General features: G+C 40.8%; 2 long non-coding RNA genes across 3 annotated transcripts in view; one reads left to right on the forward strand and one right to left on the reverse strand.

Annotated features, from left to right (window-relative positions):
- Positions 1–11,610, forward strand: part of LOC107310865 (uncharacterized) — a 32,418-nt gene extending 20,808 nt beyond the window's left edge. The window contains exons 8-9 of one of the 2 annotated variants that reach the window (XR_014944452.1): positions 4,493–4,570; positions 11,320–11,610. This is a non-coding gene — a long non-coding RNA (uncharacterized LOC107310865). The remainder of the gene's footprint in view (positions 1–4,492; positions 4,571–11,319) is intronic. The other variant, XR_014944451.1, reaches the window with a different exon arrangement.
- The window catches only part of LOC107310866 (uncharacterized), a 41,659-nt gene that overhangs the window by 15,221 nt on the left and 8,675 nt on the right, over positions 1–17,763 (reverse strand). The gene's annotated exons all lie outside the window — the stretch shown is intronic.

A 17,763-nucleotide genomic window follows, 5' to 3' on the forward strand; every position in this document is an offset into this window, starting at 1 on the left:
ATCATTGAGGTCTCCTCCAACCCAAACTACCCTATGATTTTATGCTGAGCAATAGTACCAGGGAGCTGGCCAGGGTATGTGTGCACGCACTTGTTTTGTACATTTTTACCATCATCATTTTACCTTTTTTTCCAATTTTCTCCCCATCCCTCCGGGATGTGAGCCATCAGCTGAGTGGTGCTGAGCTGCTGCCACAGCCCACCAGCATCACAGCCACGTGGGAAAAGGCAGTGGGAAATCCAACTCAGTGGGCTACAACTGAACTAAATTAAGGTAGTTTGGAAACAATTTTCACAGTATGACTGGACTCCAATCAAGACAAGACGCAGCATTTACTTTGCTTTAACATTCAGTGTTTTCACTGCTTGACCAAATAACTTATTCTCTCACCTAAGTGAATATAATTTCCTTCTGCTACTTTGAAGGCAGCATTGGACAAACCAAAGAACAGCTGGTGGCACAACGCTCTACCCAAAGCTGAAGTCTGTACCTTTTCCCTCAGCCTGGATTTATTTCAGCCTAGGGGGATGAGTCCCAGCAATCAGACAGTTTTGTGAAGGCCATCTCATTTCACAACACCCAATTAACAGTATCTGTAAACATACATGTCTGTATATAGATACGTAGAGGTATGTATTTATACAGTTATCAAAGTAGCAATTAACTGCAGGAAATGCTTAGTAGGAGTAAATAAATCAATTTGGACAAAAGCTTAAGAACCACCTCATTCTTAATTACCTGAAGGCTCAGACCCAGAAAATCGTATCACCATCAGAAACAAGGGCATGGAGCCAGAACTGGTGGAGGCTGCAGAGAATTAATTGCAGGCAAGCCTGCCCTGATGCACGACTGACTGCAAATGCAAGTCATTGATTTTTAAATACAAGAGAAACAGTGACAGGATACTAAGTCTCTCAGTGCAGCGGATCCCAAGGAATTTTTTGTTTCAATTCCAGCAGCAAATGTTTGCAGAAAAGAAATTATTTTACTGCTTTGCTGAACAGCTTGTCTTTCACAAATTCATGAATTCACAAAGAATTCATCTTGTGAGGCTACAGAAAAAGCCATAGACAAGAACTGCTGTCACATTCAGCATTTCTTGAACCAAATAGAAAACCACGAACAGAAAAAAAGGTACTTGTATGCGTGCTATAGATGTTAGATATATGTAAAAGTATGTTTACTAAAATGAGCTCTGAATCAATGCAAGAGATTCCAAATGTTCATAACCCACAATTCCTTAGTTAGGAAAATTGTAATGGAGATACATTCAAGAGAGGATGGGAATGAACTGCATTTATTAGCAGCCAACAGGAACATGAGAGAGGGGAAGTAGATAAGGTACATGATACAGTCCTATTTAAAAGGTAGCTACAAAAGAGAGAGGGAAAAGTCTCCTCTCAACAAATATAAGTGCTTAGTTTGAGCTACAGAAGAGAATACTCATGTTGGATGCATATAACTGGAGAAAGAAAAGTTACTGTGATGTGTATTTATTAGCTTAAAAAGCATTCTCATTGCTTTCTTGTATTTTGTTTTAAATTTGCTCTATGATCATCTCTGACAGGAAATCAATTTGCTGGAACACTCCTTCCCCTTTAGACTAGAAAAAGCATTCTGTCCTCAGTCTTTTTATTCTTATTAACATTATCATGCATTGCTTTGAAATTACTAATAGAGTATTAGGAGTGAGGAGCATTTCCCATTTTAAAATGTGACCACACCTGGAATTATAGTTAGAAACCATGCAGGAAGGAGGACAGCTTATATTATTAACCTACCAAAATGATTAGCTATAAAGAGAACTAAGTAGATGGCTTTGCCCTCAACATTAAACAGTTGTAATTTTGTCAGTGCACATGCACTTGCATGTCTTGAGAAGAGGATTTCCAGGTATTCAAATCACTTCCATTTTGCAATTCATTTACTTAATAAGAGCACATTCAGGGCAGGTTGCAAGGCTGAGGAAAGTTAGCCAATAATATCTAGTTACTGCGTAAAACACAAGTATAAAGCAGATGCTTTCCAATTGGAAATCATGTAGTAGCTTGCAGTGCATTTATAACACCATACACTGACCATGCCCTTATTACCACATACCTAAGTTTTTGCAATATGACAGATCCAAAGATTTTATTCCAAAACAAATTAGTGTGGGGGGATTAAATACCATGAAAGAGCAGCTCTCAGCCACAAACCAAGGAACACTGTTGTCAAATCAGACTGTACAGAGACTGGCCCCTTCCTCTGCAAACATGTGAGGGAATACAACAGTAATTTCATTAATATATATTCATCAACAGAAGTCTTGCATTCAAACTGCAGCACCTCAGCCAGCTGCTGAGGAAACAGAACAATTTTCAGCCTATATTTGGTGCTGAACAACCAGGCAAACTGTGAAACAGTGTGTTCACAAGGAGTAAAAAATACAGGCATTCTTTAAATTGTCATTGAAATCAAAAGGCATAAAATGAAATCAATTACAAGCTCTAAGATGTAAGAGTAAATTGGATTTTATAACAGAAAAGATGAATGCAGTCAGAGAGGCACATCAAACAAGCTGCCTAATAAGTAACTAGCAAAACTCTAATCTTCCAAAGCTTAGATGAAAAACTGGGGTTCTTAGATTTAATGAGAAAATCAAAATATGGTAAGAAACTGTAGCAAAAACATAGCAAATGGACAATACTGTAGTAGTATGAACAGGTGGTAGTGTCTGTGGCTCAGTGGAGCTTAGAATGAAGTTTGCCCACTCACACCAATGGCACAGAGCAGCAGCGTGGCACAAAACAGAAGGAAAGAGGGAGTTAAATCGCAGGATGACCACCCCACCATGGTGGTTTCAGTGGTGGACAGCTGAAGTCCATCACACCACTCTTTCACCTCCCACCCTCCAAAAGATAGGAGGGAGAAAACTTGCCAGAAATAAAAGGCTGTCCAAGCTGAGCTATCAGAAACAAATCTTGACATTGTCTCACTTGAAATGGATGGAATGACAAAGCTATAATTGGAGGGGTGGCTAAACTGCAAAACATTTAAAGCAGCTGTTTCCCCACAGGCAGACTGCCTGTCTGTTCAGGGAATGTCAACAGCTGGAACGGCACTTCAAGATCCATCAGTTCCTCTCCTTATTGGTGATTTAGTAATCAGAAGTGGGAAGCTTGTCCAGGCTGTTTCTGACACCTCTATGTACACTCATGCTCCCCTCCCACCACTCTAAAATAAGAATGGGTTTCTGCAGAACAAATTTTACTTCACTTTTGGAAGTTAGAATAAGCACTGTTGATGGCATCGCTTAGAAGGTCAATGGGAGCCAAACCACTGATGGGGTTTAAGGTGAAGGAAGTAGAGAGATCAAAACTCAGTGGGTCAAAAGATGAAAGGACAAGAGGTCAGGAAAACAAAATATTACTGAGTAAAGAAGTCAAAGGGTCCAAAAGTCAGGGGGACAAAATTCAAAGGGATCAATCTATTGACTAAGATAGAGGTAAGCAGTTGCCTCTGATCTGGTTTAGGTTAAGCCAAGAAAGGTATTAGTCACAAGCTGGTATCAAAAAAAAAATAGCTTATCCCCATTCCAAAGACAAGAACTCACTATAAAACTCCCACAGGGCAACCATCTCTAGCTGTCAAGAACTCAAATGGTCAAGAATTATATACCACAAAGTTCAGCAATGCAAAGAGAAGTGCACACTACCTCCATCAAGAGACGTTTGTCTCATTCCATCACTCACTGTGTTCCTGTCAGCAGGAAAAGCAGACAAACAGCTCAACAGTAGAAAGAAGAAAATAAATGAGAGACAGAAGGGCTTCTGCTGGTCCTGTAAATGAGCAGGCAGCACGCACGTGCTTGTGGTTGACATTAGACAGGTCTGTGAAGGGATTTCTGGAGTATCCATTCTGGGACAATTGTCTGGCATTTCTAAGATCATCAAGTCCAACTGTCCACCTACCACCAGTATCGCCCACAGTTTGTACTTTGTTCATGCCAGTTTTCTTCACAATCCTTTCATTCTGAAGATGCTGTACTAGGTACCAAGATGAAGGGCTATACATGTTCACACAGAACAAACCCATACAGAAAGAAAACACATTCCTGAATGACTGGGTATTACAGTGCACACATACACCTGCACTGCGAAGAGGAAAAGAAAACAGATTTCCATTCATTCATACACACATTTGTGAAAATGAGCATAGGGGAATTAAATCTTTGGGAAATCTTACTTCATACATTAATAATTCTATTAAGAAAACCTAGTCAAATGTGGGAAAGTTTAGCATTAGGTTCACTGTGTAAAAAACCGCCTGATTAAGATAAAGTGATGACTGATATTAATCAGTTTGCTCAGTGGGCAGCTGGTACATAATTCACTGTCTGAGAAGGAGAATGCCAGTGTCTGATTGCAGTACTGATGTGGATGAAGGAAAAAAATACCTAATCCAACCATGTGCTTGACTTCCTTCTCCACCATTATATCTTTTATTTCAGAAGGATTGTGGAGAACAAAAATCACTGTAATGCAATGGAGCATTTGGTTCAACATGATGCATCACATCTATGAGCAAGGTAACAAATAAGGTTATATTACATTATTTAACCACAGCTTTAGTTTCGTGAGATTATTGACTAGTTTGAAGGTAGAACTAAGCTGAAATGCTTTGTAATACAGCAGTCATTAATTAAGTGCATATTTTCCTTATCTAAGTTCCTATAAGTATTTCTAATGTTGCTTGCAAAGTCACTTTCCCTACTGAAATACTCCAACAGTTATACACTTCTCTTACCTGATTATCTCCCAGATATTTGGGAGAATTTCTAAATATCTGTATTTCTTGGCTTTTTTCTTTCTTTTTTTTTAATATCCTTCAGAAAAGAAACTTAATTCTGAGGCTAAGCACAATGCATTTTCGTTGCCAGCTTTCTGACAACCAGTTCTGCTGAGGCTGACACAAACTGAAAGTAATGTCCCCAGCTGACTCAGACGTATTGCTTATTAGCTCATTTCTGCATGAACAGTGCGGGCTATTGGATAACTTTCACTGGTAGAGTGAATAGTAGCGGAATTTAAAAATCATTAAATAAAAGAAATACTTTTAAAGATGAGTAAAGATCTATGAGACTTTCTCCAAAAGTAATGCCTCCTGTTTCATTATGTTGGCCCACAGCGTCAGTGGCAGATGTGGATGGGATGGCAGTAGAGGCTGAATCTTCCCATCAATATTCCATTACATGATGTTGCTGTGTGACAGATGGCAGCAGAGGGGCAGTCTGACACAATGGTGTCTGATATGGGAGTTTATATGGAGCAAAGGTGTGCCATTGAATTCTACCATGAGGAAAAATGGCCCCCATTGACATTTGTCTCTTCTTGCCAAAGTGTTTGTAGTGACCCAACAGTGCACGTGAGCACAGTGAGGTGGTGGGTAGTGCATTTCAGCAGTGATGACCGTAGTCACTTCTGCTGGTGCAGATTTGTTCAAGCACGACATGCAGGCACTTGTTTGCTGCTGGTGAAAATGCACAGCTAATAGTGATAACTCTGTTGAAAAATAGTCTTTTGTAGCTGAGAATTTGCTCTACCGAACAGCAGCAGTTGCTCTCTGTATCCGTTGTAGTTTCCAGGGAAATAAACAGGAGGCATTAGTTTCAGAGCGACCCACATAGAATACAAGCTGCAAGTACCATGTATTTTAGGATGACAGCCACGACCTCTAAGTCAAGAGTGCTGCTTTAAGTAAGCAACTAGTTTAGGCAGGCACTTTGCAGGATACCAGGGCAACTGCAAACCTTTCTGCACACGAGCAGGAGAGTTGGGCTACCCAAGGAGATGGATGTTTTCACACTCTGCTGAAAGCTTCAGCTGCAAGGAATGTTTTCCCCCAAACGCCTGGCTTTCGTCATATCACTTTTTTAAATTTTTTTCTGTGAAAAATATTTTCTCAAGAAAATGTTCTGCTTTTTTTCCGTTTCATGCCACACAACCAAATCATTAAGGATCTTCACACTCAGGGATTATTTTAGTCCCTTACCATATGAAATGGTTCTAGTTTGAAGCAAAGTGGGCTGATAAAAAGAAGGGAGGAGAACATTAATCCAGGCATGAAATAATTAATTGACATCTCAGCTAACAATGGATAATGAAAATTGTCACATGGGTAGGTTTTATGTAATTAAGAAGAAATGTGAACACGTGTCTTCAAAGCTAATACAAGAACCAAACAAGCACCTTTGCAAACCCAACGTTACTGCTTTTCTCTTAGCGCTTAAAACTTTCCACACCAGCACAAAAATCTTTTAACAGTGATGCAGGCTGAACACACATCAAAGTCTGCTTCACAAAAAAGAGCAATTAAAAATTGCAGTCTTCATTCCAGTCTCTCTTCTTATGTCTACAAGGAAGCAGTTCTCCATTTCTGAAAAGGAATCTTGCTTACCTGCCTGTTTCTTTACCCATTAGTGCAATGGAGCTTCTGAAAGCTGCTTTCTTTTCCATTTTTTATTTTTAATACAAGAGACATGTGGTGGACATATTTTCTTAAAAGACAAGGAATTCTTTGGATTTAATCTTTGGTAGTTGCTTTTACCAACAAATTTGATGTGATGACAAAAGCATTCCTGTTGCTTCTCTCTGTGTGTTTCTTTACAGCTCATCTAGTATCATCTCATACTTTCTCTAAGGGTTTTCAAGAAATTCTAGGGAGTATTCTCATCCAGCATTGAACATCTGTCACGGTTTTCTTTTAGAATGATACTACCTTTCCATACAGAGGGAGGAGACATTTCCTTCCTGTGTGTTCTGCAAGCACTGGAAGGGGCTGCCTGTGCTGGGGAAGGAACCAATTGGACTGCAGGCAGGAACAAAAACAAGCAGTTCACTATAGTCCTTCTCTGGATGTGAAAGCAAGTGCAAGACTTAGAAAAAGGAGGAAGTGAAAGGGAGGAAATATTTAGCAGTCTTCAAAGTGCACATTGGCACTATAGCCACATTCTTCGTGACAATACTGCAACCCTGGGGTAACTGCTGTACATCAGTGACTTGTTATAAATGTTCCACAGTTAAACAGAAAGCACCGTTAGTGTTTTCTCATTTGACCTTGTTCTAGTGAATAATGTTGTTGGGAAATGATACATTCATATATCTAGTGATTGCATTTACAACAGCTACCTTAAAGGATGTCATCACTTGCTTCAGTATCTTTCCTAGTATCATTCTGAGGGACGTTGCCTTTGAATGGGAAAACTGCCCTCATTTAACTGTGCAATACAGACATGCTGAGCATGTTGCCCTGCCAAAATCAAGTCTTAGTGTTTCATGACAGGACTGTCTTTCTAAAGCAGTGCATGTTTTGATGTTTTTGATTCATTAGCCAACATTAGTACATACTTAGTACTGGGTCCATGTCTAAAGCAAATATCCAAGAGCCAGTTCTGCTGTGTGACAGTCAGTTGAAAGTTCAATCCAGGTACAAATTATGGGCATTGCTCTTTTAGAAGCTCAGCACCACATTCAACAGCGTCAGGAGGGCTCTATTGAAGTAATTTTGAGCGGAGATGTTTTTCACATCTATCTGAAACCTTACTGGCTGTAGATTCCTGTTCTTAAAATGAGCACAGACACTGCCAAGTTATGATAAATAGTCCTACCAGCTAGAGAGAAAAGCATGCTGGTTTGGAACAGTCTGTATTTTTATGTCTAAAAACTCACATCCAGAAAAGATTCCAGGGAGTTACAAGCCTAGAAACACTGGTGGATGGATAGTTCAACACAAGCCAGCAATGTGCTCTCATAGCTGGCATTAGTCCATACCATGTTCCTCCAAGGACTAATAATGACAACATTTGACATCAGTTATATTCAGGTGCCGATCGCTTCCAGTTACTTAAGGATGTCTCACAGGAGTATAAAGCCAAGAAAATGACTCTTTTCCATTGAACATTTATCATACCTTATTCTGTTAACAATGTAAGGTTTAACTGCGAGAGGCTTCACTGAGGAAATTCCCATCAAGACAACCTGCCTTTCAGAAAGGATGCTGGATTCTAAAACACAGAGGAGTCAATGAGGCTTTGAAAACTTTCTTGCAACATTACTGTCCTGCGTTTGCTTTTCACAGATTTTCACAGACTTTAGAACTCCCTTTTGCAGATATGCAGATATGAACAGGTACCTGGGCTCCTTTAGATCCATTTCCACGTTCTTGGAACACACACTGCTGCTCTGTGCATGTCCTGTGCATGTAGTGCTTCATGTTAACTCCAGCTGAGCACTTCACACACAGTAATTGCTGCAGTTGATTCAGGCTAAGGGTCCCTCTGACAGCAGTTGGTGACAAGTACAATACGGAACGGTATAAGAGTCAGGAGAAGCGGTAATGGTCTTAAGTTATCCCAGGGGAGGTTCAGGGTGGATGTTAGGAAACATTTCTTCTCAGAAAGAGTGGTGAGGCAGTGACACAGCTGCCTGGGGACATGATGCAGTCACTGTCCCCAGAGGTATTCAAGAGCCATGGAGATGTAGCACTGAGGGATGTGGTCAGTGGGCATGATGGGGATGGGATGGCAGGTGGACGTAATGATTTAGTGGTCTTTTCCAACCTTAATGATTCTTTGACTCTATGTACAGCAATATTTCCACCAAGACACCAGCTCTATGACTCTTGAGCATTTCTGTTTTTAAATACCTTGTTGTGTTAATGGGCCCTGGCAGGCTTCCCTTCCCTAAGTGAGTTGATTTTCTCTGGAAGCCATTTAAATGATTGGCCTCCAGCAGCTGGTAGCAATGAGTTCTGCAACCAAATTAAAAACAATATTAAGTAATCTATTAATTTCATTTTAAACCCAGTAATCTTACAGCATGCCTCATGACACTGCTGTAGAAGGACTAACAAATAAACATTCCCCTATACACTGCCATTTATTTCATTTTATGCCAGTCTTCTCCCAATGCTGAGGAGCAGTGTCCTTGCTTGTCTCTCATTGGAAGCTCTTCCTTACCATGGAGCATTCAGATCTGTACAGCTTTTATTTTTATTATGCTACTACTAGTATGCCAAATGGCAGCAGAACTTGGAATATCACGTGTGAGGAAGCAGCTTTTCACTTCAAAGACATTCAAAGCTTATGTTTTTGCACAGAGATTACCAGTATTGTACATGAACTCACAGATAATTAGTGTCATACATAGAATTATTTTCTCACAATCTGAGATCTGTTATACTCTCTCTACTTAATATGTGTAGAGATACAGATAATAAGAGATACATTCCTATGCCACAGTGTACAAATGCACATTAATGAGGGCTGGAGAGAAAGAGAGGGAGAGAGAGAGCAGCAATTAGCATGAAAAAGATCAAGGGGTGCCAAAATTACTGGAAGAAAGAATTGAAGATGAGAAGAAATTAGGGTCACGTGTGGATACAAGAACCCAGGAGCAAAACTATGCCCATGATGTGAGTGTCCAACAACACCATAAAGAGATAATACCTTTCTTAAAATCAGTTCTTAGACATAGGGATTGGATTCGGGGTGGTGCTGTGTGGAGGCAGGAACTGGACTGAGTGATTCCTGTGGGCTCCTCCTTCTGGCTCGAGATGACCTGTGTTTCTATGATTCTGTGTTGGCAGGGAGCACACGGGGAAGCTTGCAGCCCTTCTGCATCTATTCCACAGTTGGTTTGCAGGAATGTAAATGGTTACTCAGTGCCACATTATTTTCCTCTCTAACACTAGGGGCTTTTTATTTCTGTCCTGACAAGCTGTTTGTAAAATGTACTGCTGCATGGTTGTATTTATAGCAGATTGCCTGAGCTATGAATGGCGAAGCGTTTCATAAAAGACAGGCCAATAACATGCAAATGGAAGAGTTGTTTTCTTACTGCTAAAAAGAAAGGTTGGTTTTGCTTATCAACGCAAAGGAAATTGATGCTGTCACTTATAGCTGCATCCATCTTATTTCAAATCTCTGAGAATGGTCAAAAGAGAAAAGCCAGAGATTAAAAGACAGAGTCCAGTGATCAAAATGAAAAATACAATAGTCTCTGATGCTTAATAATGATGGAGCTGCTTGGGGTATTTTGAATCCTGTGAGCTTCACGTTTTCTCCATCACAAAAGAAAGACTGTCCACCATTTTTCATATTAAAAAACATGCTATGTGGTGAGCATGAAAGATGGAGACAGGAACTAAAACTGACACTTACTCTGCTTTCAGCTGAGCATGTTGGGTTCCACTGCAGGGAACAGCAATGGCTGATTATTTTTTAATAGATTGTTACATTCATTATTTTTTGTTACATTTACTTTTCACAACTGGAACTGCATATAACCCTTCTGTAGACAGTGACATAGTCACCACTGCAGAGACTGTCACTCTCCCCCTCGTCCTTGTGTCGCAATTTGCAATAGTGCTTGGGCTTTAGCTGGGTCCTCTGGATAAGCAGGGAGGGACAGCCCTCCTGAGATTGCTTCTGAAAAATGAGACAAGCAAAGTGCAGTGGCAATTGTCCTCACTTCACAGCCCTCTGCCACCTCACAGTCAGGACTGTGCAGAGCAGCTCTGGTCTGGCAGCTCACTTGGAATCAGACGATGAAGATTACTTGATGCCCAATAAAAAGGAACAAGTGCATCTCCATTAAGCAGAAGTACTCACTGCTGATTAAGCACCCTACTCTGTTGGGGTGTAAATTCAGGCTACTATTCTCCCCACTAAAGCAACAGTGCATTCATGATTATAATTCTTCAGCAAGCTAACACAGAAGCTGCAGAGCTTAAAATCTGCACTGGATGAGGTCCACGGGACATGAAATACACTGCATTTTTGTTAACCATTAGTATTTATAAAGCATTTTTGGAAGGAGAAAAGTGCCAAACATGACCATCACTATCAACAATCTTTTCTTTCTTCATGTTCTTGTTAATAATGCTTACAGATTTGTTTGGGGGCCTAAGTGAAGCACTTGTTTGGTTTTCATGCCATAGAATCATAGCATCATCAATTGCTTTGGGTTAGAAAAGACCTCAAAGATCATCTAGCTCCAAACCCCCTGCCATGGGCAGGGTTGTCAACCACTAGGTCAGGCTGCCCAGGAACCCATCAAGTTTGGTCTTGAGCATCTCCAGGGATGGGGCACCCACAACTCTGGGCAGCAGTGCCAGTGCCTCACTGCCCTCCAAGTGAAGAATTTCTTCCTAACATCTAACCTAAATCTCCCTCTTTCATTTTAAATCTATTCCCTCTTGTTCTATCAGTATCTACCTGCATGAAGTTTTGTTAGTGAAACATTAACTACAGCCTAACAATCTCACTTGTACTTTCAGGACTGGTTTGTCTTCACCTGGGCTTTGTTTTCTCTTGGACATGACGTGGAAGACCTCCTCTTTATGTGTCCAGTGAAGGGCTTCATGACAATATATTATTTAAGGTACATGAGACAATGTGAAGCATGAAACCAGATATTTGAGAAAAACTACTTGAAGAGTAAACATTAACAGAATTTTGGGGCTGTAAAAAGGTTGTGCAGAAATTCCTTACAGCCAAGCTTAGAAACATTAATTTCTACTTATGCAATAATACAGCTCCTCAGAAAAGTAAAAGTAAAAAATCACCGCTAATGAACAGTTTGCTCTGGTATGTGACAGAGAATCAGAATATGCTGATAGAAATAGAATCAGATAACCTGGAGAAATTGGGTCTAAGAAACTCACTTAGCCGTAGAGTGCAGATGCAGCACAAGTTAATATAATTAGGAATTGCCAAAACCATTTTCTGCTTTATTTAAAATTATCTGTATCAGTTGGGTATTTAAAATCACATAGCAGAATCATAGAATGGTTTGGGTTGGAAGGGTCCTTTCAGATGATGTGGTTCCAACCCCCTGCTACAGGCAGGCACACCTCCCACTAAACCAGGCTGCTCACAACCCCATCCAGCCTGGCCTTGAACGCCTCCAGGGAGGGGGCATTCACAGCCTCTCTGGGCAACCTGTTCCAGTGTCTCATCACCCTTCTGTTTGTTAAATTGTTAAATGTCCTTCTCTTTGTTAAATTCAGCTTGGAAATTGAGATCAATATACTGGTAAGCCACCAAAGAGAAAGAGTTAAGAAAAACAAGAAAAGAGGAAGGGGAAAATAAGGAAAGACAGTAGTTAGCAAATCAAGCTTGCTGTCTCACCCAGTGTATGTGAATCTCATAACTCAACAGCCTGGCTCAGAACAGTGCAGGGCACAGCACTGCAATATTGCCTGTCAAGGAGATCTGAATGTAGAATGCTTTTGGCTGCCCTGAGCTTTGAGGGTAAAACTGCTTTTCTGAGATTTAAATATTGCTTACAGGAAGGATTTGAGCCTATTTATTACATTCCTCACCAGCTACCTCGTTCTGAATGTTGTAAAAATAGCAGCGCTTGGTGTTCTGCTAACTAAAATGCACAAGGATTTATTTTTAAAGCTACTTCCGCAGGCAGTTAAGGAGCTGTCAGAGTCATAAATATGAAACAGAATCAAAGTGCATGGCATTCCTATGTCAGACTTTACCATTTGCCTATTGATAAAGAAACTTCATCCTCTTTTTCCCTCACCTCAGCAATCAGCAATGCTGGACCAGCAGCTGCCGCAAGAGGTTGCAGCAGCGCTTCTCCCAAAGCACAGCTGAGAGATGCAGTAAAAGGAGTGGGATGATGTAAATGTGAGACTCGGTGCAGTTGGGGTGTGCAGTGTACATGCCCTTCTGGAGTAAGACTCTCTTTGGAGCAGTGTTTCATGACTCTGTGCTGATCTAGGTAGACCTAGGTTAGATACAAGAGAGTAGAAAGTAAAACAGAGCTCTCCTGGATGGCTAAACAACAGGAGTACATTTTATTTGCACTTATTTTGAGAATTCCTGAGGGAATAAAGCCTGAGTTTTCTGTAAACCTCTGATAGTTGTCAATCTGCCCTATGCTCAGTCAGCAGTGACACAGAAGCAAATGCACAGGATTTAAGAGCCCTTTATATCTGGCATGTAAGACAGCAAAATAAAAACAAAAGCGTTACGCTTCACCTGCTTAGTGAAAGCTTTATGGTGCAAGTAGCATTTCTAATCCTTTATGTTCCTTCCCAATATGATGCATCTAATGAATAATCTTCATATCTCATCCACAACTCACTTGGCAGCAAAGTAGTGTCTTATAACAGCCACCTAACAGTTTTAAGCAGTCTATTACACCCTTCATTCTCATCCTAGTTTTGAAGTTAACACCTTTCTTCCACTTCCATACCTTTTCCTGTCCCAAATACCTCCTTGTTCCTATGACTGCTCATCAGCCAGTGGTCTGCCTCTTGGAATAACACTTTTTTGGGTAAATCATCTAGAAAACACTTACCTTCCTTGAACTGTTCTTTTAAATGAAACGAGCAAATTTGACATAGTCACAGTTTTTTTCAATCATGCCTCTTTTGTTGTAATGAGAGATATTGAAGAAAGATCAAGCCCTATCACTGCAGTAGCTTGATGCAGCAACAATCCTGTGTTTTAGTTTTTAGGAAATGGCACCATTGTAAAACAAGCAGCTTGTTTCTGGTTTTGAATCCATGAAATAATGCTCGCCCTCTGACTGCTTGTGGAACTGCTTCTAATTTTACATAGAGTACAGCAGCAGTGCTAGGAGAAGGGTAAAAACGGGTATTCAAGTCTTCTCAGGGAATTGACAGCTTTATCTTTCAAAGAAAGCTGCAAAAATTGGACTGTGCTTGGCCAGCTGAAGAGATTTTCATGAAGACCACTTTTTAGTCAGTCACTCGACAAAATGTCCCAAGGGCAAGAAGGAACTATTATTGCCTGAGGCTGACACATAGCTGGTCTTAATAATGTGCAGCACATTAACTGGGAATAAATGGTTTATATGACCCATTTCCTATCAGCCTGAAGAGAGCCATGCCAAAAGGCATCAGCCTAGTAAAATAAAGAATGGCAACCAAACCTCTCCCCCAAAAAATTAAGAAAGAGATGGGGGGAGGTCCCAAATTCATCAAAATAGAAGCAGAAATTGTAAAAAAGTTATGCCAAAAGCAACTACAATTTGCAAACGCAGAAGCAGTTTCAGGCTGTGGCATCACATTGCACTCCCAGATGAAGTCAGGTATCTGCAGGGAGCTGGAGGCAGATGGTCACGGGGGTCAGACTGGATGGAATGTTGCAGATGACCCTCACTGTCAGTGCAGGCATGGCTTTATTTCAATTAAATATTACAGTTTTAATGTCTTTGATTATTAATATTTTCATTTTTACTTCTTCTCTGATTGGAAGAAAGGTCTCTCGCTGAAACCGATTGAATTTGCAACTTGCACACAGACCCTTTTCTCAAGGGTATGCTCAGAAAGATATTCAGCTGGAGCAGAAGAAAGGAAAAAAAAAAAAAAAAAAGGACTATAGATTCCCTATAAGACAAATAAGCAATGGAAAACAAAGCAGTCACATCTTTCATCCTATAGACAGAGGGAAAAGTTTTGAAGAACTTTTCCATCCTTCATTTCAGCAACATTATTAATATCCAGCTCCTGTGGCAGCACTTTCTCCACTGAGGTACACAGCTATTGCCTTGCTGTGGGACAAAAAGCCAGCGTGCTCTATGAACGTGGCATATCCAAAGAGGAGGAAAGAAGAGTTCCTACCAGAGTGTTGCAGAGGTTTCCCCAGTCTGTCTTCCTGCTGTCCCCAGCCCCAAGCCAACCTACTGAAGCCATCCTGCACAAGGCAGTGCTGCAAGGTGCTACAGGCTCAGGCCCAGAGGATATGTAGCTATGCTGGTTCAAAATGATGTGTGCAGGGAGCAATTAAGTGGGGCTAGTCTCCTGGTGCTGGTCTGGACACAGATTCCTCAGAGCTCCTCTGCACTGCTGCACTACGCACACTGCCACCCCATTTTTGCACTATATTGAGAACATTTGGCTTAAGCCGAGATTTACAAAGCCCAGCAGGTTGAGCTCCTGAGAAAACCAGCAAGAGTTGTCTTATACCCCTCTGTTTTACATTGCTTCTGGTACCTAGGAGAATAAGAGATCGGAAGAAGCACTTGATCCCTATGTTTAAATTTCAGAGAGTTTTCCTGTGAAAGTTCTCATTTCTTCTGTCACAGTGCTCTGCAACACAAACACAAAAGAGGGCACTAATGCAGCCCCCAAGTGTTCATTGTAAAGAAGATCCCTCCTCCACGGTTCACACAAACCCCTTGACGCAGCAATCAGGCACTCAGTTTTTAACAGCAGCAACCTGGAGACCCTGTTCTTGCTGAACCCTGTGTTAAACATCCTGTCACATGGTGAAAATATTGAGCTGCCTTCCCAAGAGTTTGTTCATTTGTCTGCCATCCCTCCTATTCCCCAGTTACCTTTCAGTCTGTGAGCAGGCACACAGCATGCTCCACTGAGATACAGATGGTCCAAGTATAGGAAGTTCCTACAATCTTCTGCTGTCGACCAGAGAATAAACAGAAATATCTCCTTATAAAATACCCTGTCACCTCCCTCTAGAGAAGTGATGAAGAGTAGCAAAATGGATCCCACTGAAAACATGAAAAAAATAATTGGGATGGACATCTATCTGCCCACAGATGTTGTTTGTTTAACAGTTTTCCATTTTAGTTCTGAACTTCTGCAGCTCATTGTGTATCCTGAGACCAGTTGGCCAATCTGTTTCCTCAGGTTGTCTGCTGGCTTTCTTTCTCTTGAATTTTTTCAGCATCTTTTTTTTCCTCTCCAATGTCAGTTTGAGCATCCGACAAATCACAGGTTTGCTGTCTAGCATTAAAAAGACAGTATTTTAGGATTTGGAGCAATAGACGCTCAGTCTTGTGTTAAGTATTAGGTTGAGTAAACACTGTCCAAATCAGACGTGCTAAGTAAAGACAAAAGAAAGCCCTGATCCTGCTTACTGTTACATAAATTCACTGATTTTGGTGGAGTTGCTCTTAGTTAATTAAGTAATAAGAAACCTTTTAAGGTTCCCCACATAAAATCTCACTTGATTCCTCATAAATAATGTCTCCAGAGCTCATTCATAGTAACAAAAATATATAGAGCGCTGATTAAAACTGCTGTAATTTATACGCCTGAAAAAGAACTCAATTGAAACATGTATTTGGAGTATCATGTGGGACTAAAGGTATGGGGATGAAGGCTGGCAAGAAGCCAGTATTACTCCTGAAATGAAGAGATTTATCTACTCTTCTCTTTTGGGAGCAGTGTTTTTCCCTGATCAAACAGCAGTAATATTTTCCACAGATTTGGAAAGAAGTTGTTGAGCAAATAGCTTCTGTGTCCACGATGATTCAGAGCTCACCATGGTTGTTTTTAAAATACAGGCTCACTTCTCTATTTCATATCAGAAGGGTGAAGGGGGAGGATATTACAGATTCCAGACAACCAGACCCAGGCCTGCTTCTGTGCCCTATCAGCCTCATACTGAACTACTATTGATAGTGAGCACCAGGCTGCTCAATACCATATGCCAGGGTACTGTGCATCTTAGAAAAACAAGTCTCCTGCAGTGTAATGGGATGCATCTGAAGGAGCATTTCTCAGTTTTTCACCTACTCTGAGTTACTTGTTCACAAGTATCTCACACCACTCAAAAGCAAAAAGAAAAAAAAGCCTTTAAAAACATTTGAGCCAAAGGTGTAATTTCTGATGAGAGGAATGAATTAGCCAGATTTCTGGATGGCAAAAAGCAGGACATCAATGTCTGCTAGAACTTTTGGGGCTAATTCTCCTCTAGTAATTTTCAGTTCACAGGGAAAACTGGCACAGTTTGACCTGTAGCTTTCACGCTTTTCATACACACAAGAGTACCTTTTCAGTCTGGGCTGGAACAAGGAAAGGATGAAGGAGTATTTCAGTGCAAGAGCTCAGACAAGTAAAGCATTCCTGTGCTACTGATGGCAGGTGAGAGCAATGAGATGGTTGTTTCCACACACAAGCAAAAGGCTCAGAGGCATAGAAGTGCTACCCATAGAAAGCTAGTTCTAATGTTTTCAGTAAACACCATTTTCTACTAATTTTAATCATTCACTATTACCTTCTCAATTATTTAAACCAAGGCAAAGCTTAAAGCTGCAGAAAATGCTCCATCAGAGTGCACTTCATGCTGCAAGCACAGTAAATGCACTTACATTTATCTGAAAGCTTATGTCTGGAAGACTGCTAAAAGCAGCAGTAAATTCTCACTAAATACATAAATATATATATATATATATATTAATATTACTATGGAGTATTGCTGTTGAGCCACATTCTGAGCTGCTGAACTTCAGGGTTTTTAGCTGTACAACCTTCTGTCCACTCTTAAATTGGGGGACATCCTGAGCACACTGTCATGTTAGTGACTTGAGATAAGTTTTTTCTCTTCCCCTTGTACCATCAGTCACTGCTTCATTTGATACAAGCAAGATGGTTTGAATTTTACCTGCCTTCAACTCACCTGACTCAGAGTCTTCTTTGTTAGTAAGGGTCTGCAGCACCAAAAACTTTTGAGTATGAAAATGATGCTCCTGTTGTAGGAGTTGTTGCAGAGAAGTCCTGAGCTGCTCAAGCTCAATATGTGCGCCCACACACCATGCTGTGAATGACACAAAGATGGATCATCCAATCCAGCAGGGCATGTGTGCTTAACCGAGGCACTGGGAAGCAGAAGTGCTGCTCAAAGCTGGATGATCCCCAGAAGTTGCATCAACTCTGCAGTGAAAGCAATCTGTTTCCCTCTGAGAAACAGCTGAACTGCTAGTGCACTCT

This window comes from Coturnix japonica, chromosome 3 (genome assembly GCF_054131305.1).
Source record: "Coturnix japonica strain WE chromosome 3, WE-NBRP24, whole genome shotgun sequence".
Classification (NCBI taxonomy): Eukaryota; Metazoa; Chordata; class Aves; order Galliformes; family Phasianidae; genus Coturnix; species Coturnix japonica.